This window comes from Balaenoptera physalus (assembly GCF_965194825.1).
Source record: "Balaenoptera physalus genome assembly, chromosome: 4".
NCBI classification, from domain to species: Eukaryota; Metazoa; Chordata; class Mammalia; order Artiodactyla; family Balaenopteridae; genus Balaenoptera; species Balaenoptera physalus.
Genome location: NC_138891.1, coordinates 4,235,417 through 4,248,253, shown reverse-complemented (window position 1 = coordinate 4,248,253; position 12,837 = coordinate 4,235,417). Strand labels below are relative to the sequence as shown.

General features: G+C 36.7%; 1 long non-coding RNA gene across 1 annotated transcript; it reads left to right on the top strand.

Moving 5' to 3' along the window:
* The first annotated feature begins 627 nt into the window (after positions 1 to 627).
* LOC309660318 lies at positions 628 to 8,874 on the top strand. The gene is made up of 2 exons (XR_014263337.1): positions 628 to 7,380; positions 7,692 to 8,874. It is a non-coding gene; the product is annotated as an uncharacterized lncRNA (long non-coding RNA).
* The last annotated feature ends 3,963 nt before the right edge of the window (positions 8,875 to 12,837 follow it).

Genomic DNA, 12,837 nt, shown 5'->3' with positions numbered 1-12,837 from the left:
TAAGAAGTTGAAGCATTAACTGAGACGATCCGGGGGGAGACTGAAGGAAGAGGGCTGCAAGGGCTGGCTGTTCCTGCTACTTCCCCAGTCCTGGGAGCACACAGAGCTGAGTGGGAGGGCCAGCAGTAAGGGCACCCGGGGTGAGACACACCAAAGGGGGGTTCTTGGGGCTGGCTGCACCAGCCAGGGGGCTTGTGAAATAGTGCGTTACTTATTTATCACAATTGTAGAAGTTTGAACTGCTAGTACTTGTGCATTTGAATTTCTAACACTAGGAAAAGATGTTGTCCTTGAATTTGGGGATGATGCAGCAAGAGGGTGGTATCAGAATTCCACATGGGACTTCCCTAGTGGCACAGTGGTTAAGAATCCGCCTGTCAATGCAGGGGACGTGGGTTTGATCCCTGGTCCGGGAAGACCCCACATGACGCGGAGCAACTAAGCCCATGCGCCACAACTACTGAGCCTGCGCTCTAGAGCCCATGAGCCACAACTACTGAGCCTGTGCACCTAGAGCCCGTGCTCCACAACAAGAGAAGCCACCGAAAGAGAAGCTGGTGCACCGCAACGAAGAGTAGCCCCTGCTCACTGTAACTAGAGAAAGCCCGCATGCAGCAACGAAGACCCAAAGCAGCCAAAAATAAATGAAAAAAAAAAAAGAATTCCATAAGAAGATGGACTAAGAAATGCTGTTTCTCAGATGAAGATGAAAAAGAAATCTGTTTAGGAGTAGGAGGATATGGTTCATGTAATTCTAAGCATGGCAGTTAAATGTACACACATACACACACATGTCCAAAATCTCCATTTTCACTGCAGTGTTCCAAGTACCTGCTTCAATCTAACATAAAACAAAAGTTTTCATTATTCTCTTATAAATGGCACATGCCTTTCATAGCGTGTGTGTGTGTGTGTGTGTGTGGGCGTGTAAGATAGGTAATAAGTTATTTAATTATTTTTAAACGCATGCCTTAGAAAACGTCTTTTTAAAATTAAACTATTCCATCAGTTGTTAAAAAAAATACCGGTATTTCATGGTCAGTTATTTCTGATTAGGCTTCAGCCCCCACCATCAGAAGCCATGATGGGCAGAATAAGAATCTTTCAGGAGACATTTATTCCATGAGAAAATTTTCCAATTAAAAAATAAAGAAACTTTGATGGAACTAGAATTGAAGTGAGGTAGTTAATGATCTATAATTAAACTAGTTGCCATAGAAATCAATGCAAAAGAAAAACAGGTTTAAAAACTTTTAATTTTCTTCCAAAAGCTCAAGTAACATGGAATCAGAGTCCATAAAGCCTGAATTCATTAGGGAGCCATTGACCAAGTTCATTAATGACAAACCAAGTATTTTTTCACAGAAAAGAAAAATCAGACATGAGTTCCATAGCCTTGCTTCATGTACTAGAATAATCAACAATGAGTAAGGGAAATGAATTAGGTACCAAGGGTATAAGCACAGGGGACCCATCTGCCCCACAGCAACACCTGTTCATGCCAGGTCAGCTTGTTGAGTGGTGAAAAATAGAGCAGGAGGAATGTCTTGATGATAAACAATTTGGTCAAATGGATTAAATCAACCACTTATTTAAAATCCCAAGTGAACTGACTTTAAAAAAGAAATAGTTTTGAGGGGCAATATACTGAAATAGTCTCTTCAAGTTATGCACTTCCTAGCCATCATATTTTTAATAACTATCTTGTCAAATTTTCTAACAAGATTAATCCTTTTATCTTGGTCCGAATCTTCCCTCCTGCTTTGTCATACACAGGGTGCCCATTGCAGTAAGAGCCACTGGGGTCAAAGAAATGAACTAGATCCCAAGGGGTAGAAGAGGCCACAGAACCTGCCTGATGGCTCAGAGGAAGACTAGACTATTAAGTCCGTGAGGCTGGAGAGCAAATTGTTTCTTCTTTTGTTGGTGTTTGTTGTTTTTACTGATTTGTGAAGGGAAAGCTGGAAGTAAAGCCTTAGTAGTCAAATTCTAGGACTGGACTCCGTTCGCTGTTGGTGATTCTTTTTCAGTCGTGTGGCTATTCCAGTTTCCCCAGCAGTCGACTAAACTGGATGCTTGTCATGGTCAGTCTGAGGGTCCTAGGAAGACAGGTTAGCAGCAGATAACTGGCTCCTCTGAGTCTTCCAATCCACAACTACTCAGGCGCAACCTCTGACCCCAAATTCCTAATGACTTCCAACTCACTCAGGACTTCAAGACAAATACTGTTCTTACTTCAAACTCACTTCCAGAACCTTCCTCTTTCAGTCCCTCTGGCCGTCAGCATTGTCATCACTTCTTTTCCATTCATAGCCAGTATTGGTCTCAAGGTGAATCACCTGGACTGATCTCTCATCAGCATCCTTTGTTCTCCTGTCCCAATACCTTCTGAGAACCTGACCAGGTGAAGTCCAACACCTGCGTAACGTTAAATCCCTCCGACTCCAATGAAGGCAGGGGTGAACTAGATATTCACAGTAACGTGTCAAATAGCACCTTGCTAAATTCCCATTCCACAACCTCCCCTGGGACATAAGAACCATAAAATAGTCCTGAATGGTAGAGTAACTCCAAAACCTCACTCCAAAAGGCAATGATAAAATGGGACGAAACTGTCAAAAACAAAAATTTCAGGACTCTGAAAATAGGACAAAGGCACAAGATAAATTGAGGTGTGTCTACACAAGAAAAGCTTGTGTGGTAGTAGTAGTAGTTTTTTCAACATGTATGTTGAAGCAATTCAGGTAAGAATTTCACCGTGGTGTTTTATCCCAGCGTTGCTATGATTCCAGCGTGGCCACCCACCCCAGCTCTGTATTTGTGCCCAGCTATGTTCTAGGTTGGTGTAAGCCATGAAAACCAGCACCTCCTCAGCCAGGAAGGCTAAGGGCTAACTTGATATTCATCAGAATATGGAAAAATCCCCACACACATTGTCAGAAACAGTAGCGATTTTAGTGACAAATAAGAAAGACCAATGTCAGCTAGCCTGAGGTTGTGGCCATCAGACTAGGCATACATTTATCAGGAAATGAGACAGCCAGAGTAGGCCTTGATAGGTCTCCACATAGCCCTGGTGGTTCCGAAGGCAGTGTGCACGGACAAGGCTGCACACGTTCTTAGGAGAGACTGGAAAAGGCAGCTATCTGTTTGTCCCTGGGTGAATGCGAGGACTTGTGCTAGCAGAAGGTAAAAGCCAGGAACAACAAGTAAACTGTCTGAAGTTTACATGTGTCTCCCAACTTACACACACATCCATGAACAAGGGCAGAAACTTAATAGCTCGAGGTAGATGAGAACACTTTCAATTATTCAGTTACCACTAAACAATTCTGACATGGGAGCAACCCCTATGAAGTCAGGCTTGAAAATAAAAGTAATAAGGAAAAAGAAACACTTCACAGAGACATCAAAGGTCACAAACAGTGGGGGAAGATAGACTCCACAGAATTAGCCCAAACAAATCGTTAACAATAAACAGAAACAATATCAGAGAAGGATCAAACTCACATTTGCTATGATATATATTACCTAAAATGTCCAGTTTTCAAATAAAAACTTATAGTATATGCAAAAAACCACAAAAGTGTTTCCCCTTCACAAGGAAAAAAGCAGTCAAAAGAAATGGTCGACTAGGGGACCTAGATGTCGCATTAGCACAAAAAGACACCAAAGCGGATATCACAAACAGGTTCAAGGAACAAAAAAAAAAATCACTTCTATAAATTAAAGGGAAATATGATAAAGTGGCTCATCAAATAGAGACTACCAATAAAGAAATAAATACTGTTTTTAAAAAAGGAAATTCTGGAGTTGTAATGTATAACAATAACTGGCATTTCCAGTGTCCATTCCAACATGTGAAGAGATTATAAGTTGTAACTCCCATCCTCATAACAAGAAGAAAGCTAAAAAACTAAAAATCAACAGCTCTCCTTAGATTTATCAGAGAATTGAGGTCACAGGGCAAACTACTGCCCTGAAAACTGGAGAAATAGAACAAAGAGAATAACAGCTTACCAGGAGCAGAAGCTGCTAGAGCCAGAAACTGGCAGGAACACTAAAAACTGTAAATGACACATTTCTGGAGGTTGAGTGTTGACTAGCTTTAGAGTTAAAACTCCTGAGGGCCCAGTCCTCAGGGAGCCTCTGTACATCCGTAAGTTTTACCTCCAAAAACCTCACCAGATTCCCACTTGTGAAAACTGGGGGGAAAATGTCCATGTACTTTGGGGAAGATAAGAGAAAAAAATAACCATGTTAAGATACAACCAGCGGGTTCTGTTCTCCAAAACGAAGCCCTGCCCTCAAGGAAAACTAATTCACTAGAACTTTATCTCCAGAAGAGCAATGAGCCAACTCTAATCCCCACAGCCTCCCTGTCTCACACAGAGATCTAGGGGAAAAAAAAAATGAAAAAAATAAAACTTCTTCTGAAGGTCACAGTGCAGGAATTCTGGCCCTTTTTATAAATGGAGATTTAATCATGAGAGTACAGAATGCTTCCCCTCCCTAATACCTTACTACCACATCAATAGGGATGCAGTATAATAACGGTAAATTACAACCGGGTGAGCGGCAAGACATAGACTCTATGTAAGGAGTTTCTAGGGAAACCCGAAGACAACAGGAGAGACAAAAACAAGGATACCAGAGTAAATTGAAGCATCTTACACTATAGCTACAGCAAACATTAAACACAGCCTAACTCCTAGCCAGATAAATACAAAACATCACACTAAAGACCTATGTACTTCAGTTTCTAATACATTATGTCTGGATTTCAATAAAAAATTACAAGGCATACTAAAAGGCAAGGAAAGATCAGCCTGAAGACACAAAGCAAGCATCAGAAACTAACTCAGCTAGGGCAGAGAAATTTTAATTATCAGACAAAGAATTTAAAATAACTACAATTAATATGGTAAGGACTGTAATGGAAAAATTGGACAGCGTGCAAGAAAAGATGGGTAATGTAGGCAGAAAGATAAAAGTTCTAAGAAAGAATCAAGAGAAAATGCTAGAAAATGAAAACACTGTCAGAGAAATGAAGAAATGTCTTTGATGGACTCATCAAAGGTTGAATGTGCATGGAACATGGCAGAGGAAAGAATCAGTGAGTTTGAAAATAGGTCAGTAGAAGTTTCCAAAATTGAAGTTCAAAAAGGAAAGAAAACAAAACAGACAAACAAAACCAGTATGAAACAAGATATGCAAGAACAGTGGGACAATTAGAAAAGCTGTACTAAATGTGTAATGGGATTACCAGAGGAGAAGAAAGACAGAAACGAGCATTAGAAATATTTGAATGATGACTGGGAACTCTCCAAAGTTAATGACAGACATCAAACCAAGATGACCAAACACAGATCCAAGAAACTCAAAGAATACCCAGCAAGATAAATACAGGAGGGGGGGAAAAAAAACACAAACACTATGCCTAGACATATCATATCAAAATGCAGAAAACCTAAAAGAAAATCTTGAAAGAAGCAAAAGCCAAAAGGAAAAGAACACCTTATCAATAGAGGAAAAGGATAAGAATTATACTGAACATCTCTTCAGAAACTATGTTAGCAAAGAGAGTGGACTGAAATATTTAACATGTTGGAAGAAATAAAATCACAAACCTACAATTCTGTATCCAGCCAAATTATCATTCAAAAGAGGAGGAGAATTAAAGACTTCCTCAGACAAACAAAAACTGAGGGAATTTATCTTCAGTAGAACTGCATCACAGAAAAAGTTAAAGGAAGTTCTTCAGAGGAAATAAACATCATATATATAGGAAACTCAGATCTCCATAAAGAAAGAAGAACATTAGAGAAGAAATAAATGAATTAAATATTTTATTTTCTTTACTCTTAATTGATCTAACAGATAAGTGTTCAAAATAATAGCAACAATTAATTGGGTGGTTAAAACTAGTTAATTGGGTGGTTATGAACTAGTGAAGTGAATGATTGCAACATTGTAAAAAACAGAAGGGAGAAATTGGGAATACTTTGTTATAAGATACAGACTACCCACAGAGTTGTATGGGTTATTTGAAAGTGGACTTTAGATTAGTTGTAAATGTATATTTTAAACTCTAGAGTGACTATTAAACTTTTTTTTAAAAGAAGTGGAATTGGTATGCTAAGCAATTGACATTTCTCCAGAGAAGATATACAGATGACCAACAAACACATGAAAAGATGCTCAACATCAGTAATTATTAGACAAATGCAAATCAAAACTACAATGAGGTATCACCTCACACCAGTCAGAATGACCATCATCAAAAAGTCTACAAATAATAAATGCTGGAGAGGGTGTGGAGAAAAGGGAACCCTCTTGCGCTGTTGGTGGGAATGTAAATTAATACAGCCACTATGGAGAACAGTATGGAGGTTCCTTAAAAAACTATAAATGGAATTACCATATTACCCAACAATCCCACTGCTGGGCATATACCTGGAGAAAACCATAATTCAAAAAGATACATGCACCCCAATATTCATCGCAGCACTATTTACAATAGCCAGGACATGGAAGCAACCTAAATGTCCATCAACAGAGGAATGGATAAAAAAGATGTGGTACATATATACAATGGAATATTACTCAGCCATAAAAAAGAGTGTGCCATTTCCAGAGATGTGGATGGACCTAGAGACTGTCATACAGAATGAAGTAAGTCAGAAAGAAAAAAACAAATATCATATATTAACACATATATGTGGAATCTAGAAAAATTGTATAGATGAACTTATTTGCAAAACAGAAATAGAGACACAGGTGTAGAGACAAACATATGGATACCCACAGGGAAAGGTGGGGTGGGATGAATTGGGAGACTGGGATTGACATATATACACTACTATGTATAAAATAGATAACTAATGAGAACAGACTGTATAGCACAGGGAACTATACTCAATGCTCTGTGGTGACCTAATGGGAAGGAAATCCAAGGAAGAGGGGATATATGTATATGTATAGCTGATTCACCTTGCTGTACAGCAGAAACTAACAGAACACTGTAAAGCAACTATACTCTTCTAAAAAACATATTACAAAACAAACACAAAGATACAAAGAATAAATTATTGGTTGCCAAAAGAGAGAGAAGTAGGGATGGGGGGAAAGTAATGAAATAAGTGAAAGGGATTAAAAAGTACAAACTACCGGTTATAAAATAAGTAATTCATAGGGATGTGATGTATACTGTCAGTATTTTATAATAACTTTGCATGGTGTGTAACCTCTAAAAATATTGAATCCAATGTCACACACCTGAAACTAATATAATATTGTAAGTCAACTGTACTTCAATGAATAAAAAAATAGAGAAGAAGAAATGCAATTTCATAAAATGTTCAATTAAAACCAGAGAAGGCGGGCTTCCCTGGTGGCGCAGTGGTTGAGAATCTGCCTGCCAATGCAGGGGACACGGGTTCGAGCCCTGGTCTGGGAGGATCCCACGTGCCGCAGAGCAGCTGGGCCCGTGAGCCACAATTGCTAAGCCTGCGCGTCTGGAGCCTGTGCTCCGCAACAAGAGAGGCCGCGATAGTGAGAGGCCCACGCACCGCGATGAAGAGTGGCCCCCGCTTGCCGCAACTAGAGAAAGCCCTCGCACAGAAACGAAGACCCAACACAGCCATGAATAGATAAATAAATAAATTAAAAAAAAAAAAAAAACAGAGAAGGCAAGATAAAGAAAGGTGGATAAGAAAGAAACAAAGAATAAGTGGAATAAACAGAATTTTAACAGGAAACAGTTACAAATAAATGCACCAATTTAAAGACGGAGACTGACAGAGTAAATTTAGAGCAGAAAATAAAACCCCACAAATGTACATTGTCTACAAAAAATCCACTTTAAATATAAAGACAAGATAGATTAGAAGTAAAGAAATGGAAAAAGATATGTCATACTAACACTGATCAAAAGAACACCTGCGTAACAATATTGTTTCAGAAAAAGCAGACTTCAAGAAAAGGAAAATTATAAGTGATAAAGAGTCAATTCTGTATGATAAAGAATGATAAAGTCAATTCTCCAAGAAGACATAGTAATCCTTAATGTTTATGTGCTTAACAACAGAGCGTAAAATATGTGAAACAAAATCAGATAGAACTACAAGGAGAAAGGATTAAGTCCACTATTACTTTTGAGACTTCCCACATATCTCAATCAACAATTGACAGAACCAGCAGACAGAAAGTCAGTAAAAATATAGTTGAACAGAACAGCACCATCAATCAACTTGACTTAATTGACATTTACAGAATACTTCATCCAACAACAGCAGTATGCATATACTTCTCAAGCTCACATGGGACATTCATCAAGACAGACCACATTCCAGACCATAAAACACAGTTAAAATTTTTTAAAAGAGATATCATAAAAAATATGCTCTCAACCCACAAAGGAATTGAACTAGAAATCAGTAACAGAAAGATAACTGGAAAATCTCAAAATATTTAGAGACTAAACAACATACTTCTAACTAAGTCAAAGTAGAAGACTCAATTTTTAAAATACAGTTTGAACTAAATGAAAATATAGATACAACTTATCCAAATGTGTGAGGTACTGCAAAAGCAGGCCTAGAGGGAAATTATAATATTGAATGCATATATTAGACAAGAAAAAAGATATAAAATCAATAATCTAAGCTGCCACCATCTAGAGGAATAATAGTGACATAAACTTAAACCAAATAGGTGAAAAGAAATAATAAAAAGAAGCACAGAAATTAATGGAATTGAAAACCAGAAAACAAAAGAGAAAATTAATGATACCAAAAACTTATTCTTTGAAAAGATGAATGAAATTGATAGTGTCAGTCAGGCAAACCAAGAAATAAAGAAAAAAGACACAAATCACTAATATCAGAAATGAAAGACAGACCATCATTTCTGACCCCACAGACATTAAAAGGGTAATAAAAGAATATTCTGAACAACTCTATGCTCAGAAATGTGATGACTTAGACAAAATAAACCAATTTCTTAAAAGACACAACCTACTGAAACCCACACAAGTAGATATAGATAATCTGAGGAGGCCTATATCTACTAAAGAAATTGAATCAATAATTAATAACCTTCCAAAAAAAGAACACACCAGGCCCACATGATTTCTCAGGTCAATTCTATCAAATTTAAAGAAGAAACTGCCAATTCTCCACATTCTCTTCCCCAAAATAGAAACAGCGTGAATACTTCCTAACTCATTCTATGAGGTCATCATTACCCTAAAAGCAAAATCAGATAAAGACATGACAAGAAAGAGAAATTATACCAATGTCTCTCATGAATACAGATGTAAAAATTCTCAAAAAAATATTAGCAAATCAAATTCAACAATGTATAAAAGTAATTAAACACCACAACTAGGTGAGATTTATCCCAGGTATGCAAGGCTGATTCAACATTTGAAAATTAATTAATGTAATTCATTGTGTCAACAGGCTGAAGATGAAAAATTACATGATCATATCAATAGATGCAGAAAAAGCATTTAACAAAATCCAATACCCATTCATGATAACAACTCTCAGTAAACTAGAAATAAAAGGGAACTTCCTCAATTTGATAAAGAATACCTACAAAAAAAAGTGATTATAGCAAGTTTTCAGGATACAAGGTTAATATACAAAATTCATTGACTTTTTGTATACCAGCAAAAAACAAGTTGAATTTTAAAAACACAATACCATTTACATTATCACCCCCAAGAATGAAATACTTAGGTATAAATTTAACAAAATATGTACAAGATCTATATGAGGAAAACTATAAAACTCTGATGAATGAAATCAAAGAACTAAAAAAATGAAGAGATAATTCCTGCTCATGGGTAGGAAGACTCAGTACTGTCAAGATGTCAGTTCTTCCCAACTTGATCTATAGATTCAATACAACACCAATCAAAATCCCAGCAAGTTATTTTGTGGATATTGACAAACTGATTCTAAAGTTTATATGGAGAGGCAAAAGACCCAGAATAGCCAAGAAAATGTTGAAAACATCAGAAAATGAACACTATGCAACTTCAAGACTTACTGTAAAGCTGCAGTAATCAAGGCAGTGTTGTATTGAAAAAAGAATAGACAAAATGATGGATCAGAACAGAGAGCTCAGAAATAGGCTCACATAAATAAAGTCAGCTGATCTTCGACAAAGGAGCAAAGGCAACCCAAAGGTAATACAATAGAGAATAGATAGTCTTTTCAACAAATGATGCTGGAACAACTTGATACCACATGCAAAAAAAAAATATGAATCTAGGCACAGATTTACAACTTCCACAAAAAAATAACTCAAATGAATGACAGACTTAAATGTAAAATGCAAAACTATAAAATTTCTAGAGAACACAGGAGAAAATCTAGGTGACTTTGGGTTTGACAATGACTTTTTAGATACAATACCAAAGCATAATCTGTGAAAGAAAATATTAATAAGTTAGATTTCATTAATATTAAAAACTCCTGCTCTGTGAAAAGCACCGTTAAAATAATGAAAAGACAAGTCACAGACTGGGAAAAAATATTTTCAAAATACATGTCTTGTAAGGACTTGTGTCCAAAATATAAAGAACTCTTAAAACTCAACCCTTTATTCTGTTAAGATGGTGTATTTTATTTGAATATACATTTCTCCAAAAATGATGTATGAATGGCTCACAAACAGATGAAAAATGCTCATCATTAGTTATTAGGGAAATACAAATTAAAACTAGAGTAAGTTATCATTTACACCCATTATAAGGACCATAATCAAAGGCAAACAACAACAAGTGTTAACATGGCTGTAGAGAAACTAGAGCCCTCATATACTGCTGACAGGAATATAAAATTGTACAGTCCTTTTGGAAAGCAGTTTGGAAGTTACTTTAAAAGTTAAACCTAAATTTATCATATGACCTAGGAATTCCACCCAGGTATCTACTCAGGAGAAATGGAGATATATGTCTATATAAACATTTATATTCAATATTCATAGACACATTATTTAGAATAGCCTAAAACTGGAAATGTTCTGAATATCCATGAACTAGAAAATGGCTAAACACAATGCGATACATCCATACAATGGAATACTATTCAGCAATAACAAAGTAGTGATACATGCTACAACATGGATAACTCCAAAAACAGTATGTTAAGTGAAAAAATTTTAAAAACCAGATGCAAAACACTACATATGTTATATCCAGAAATCGAAAGCAAATTAGTGGTTACCTGGGGCCAGGAGTAGAATGAGAATTAAAAGGTGGATTCTGGCAATGTTTGCACAACTCAACTGTATAAACTTACTAAGAATTATTGAATTGTACTCTTAAAATGGGTGAATTTTATGGTATGTGAATTATACTTCAATAAACCTCTTACAGAATAAGAATACAAAGTATAATAATATGTGACCTGCCAGAACACTGACTCATCATCACATATACAAAATGTCTCCACATTCATTCAATTCTTGCTTTTTCCCTCCAAATATAGATAGTGTGTTCTACCGCCTCATTTATGATAATCTCCCCACCTCTACCCACGACAAACCTCCTTCCACCCTATCTGAGATTTCTCACTTCATTTATTTGCCTGATTTTCTTATACCTTCAACTTTTCTTGGTTGACACCTTTTCCATTAACTTTTTAAAAATATTTATTTATTTATTTCGGCTGCACCGGGTCTTAGTTGCGGCATATTTAGTTGCGGCATGTGAATTCTTAGTTGTGGCATGCATGTGGGATCTAGTTCCCCAACCAGGGATCGAACCCGGGCCCCCTGCATTGGGAGTGTGAAGTCATACCCACTGGACCACCAAGGAAGTCCCTCCATTAATTTTTATCAAGTTCATTTCTCAATTTAAGAAAAATAAATAAATAAAATTCTCCCCCCTTTTTAAAATATGTCTCTCCAGCCTGTCTCCTCCCCATCTTCTCTCTCAACTCAATTATTCAGGTGAACCTTCTCTCACAAAGGTCACTGATTACCTTGTACTATCTAATTCCATTGTATTTGTTAATCCTGACCTTGTTGGATTCTCTCATGCACTTGACCTTGTTCATTACCTGCTTGAATTTCTCTACCTCCTAGATTCTAGATTGCATATTTTTTGGTTTCTTTTGAACCTGTCTGACCACTCATCTTTTTTTCTTTCTTTTTTTATTTAAGTATAGTTAATTTACAATGTTTTGTTAGTTTCAAGTGTACAGCAAAGTGATTCAGTTTTATATATATACATATATATATTCTTTTTCAGATTCTTTTCCATTATAGGTTATACAAGATATTGAATATAGTTCCCTGTGCTATACAGTAGGTCCTTGTTGTTTACCTATTTTATTTATAGTAGTGTGTATATGTTAAACCCAAACTCCTAGTTTATCAAAGAAGACATACAGATGGCCAAGAGGCACATGAAAAGATTCGCAACATTGATATTAGAGAAATTCAAATCAAAACTACAGTGAGGTATCACCTCACATCAGTCAGAATGGCCATCGTTAAAAAGTGTACAAATAATAAATGCTGGAGAGGGTGTGGAGAAAAGGGAACCTTCCTACACTGTTGGTGGGAATGTAAACTGGTGCAGCCACTATGGAAAACAGTACGGGGGTTCCTTAAAAAAACTAAAAACAGAGTTGCCATATGATCCAGGGATCCCACTCCTGAGCATGTATCTGGAGAAAACTCTGGATTCGAAAAGATACATGCACCCCAATGTTCACAGCAGCACTATTCACAATAGCCAAGACATGGAAGCAACCTAAATGTCCATCAGCAGAGGAATGGATAAAGAAGATGTGGTTTATATACAATGGAATATTA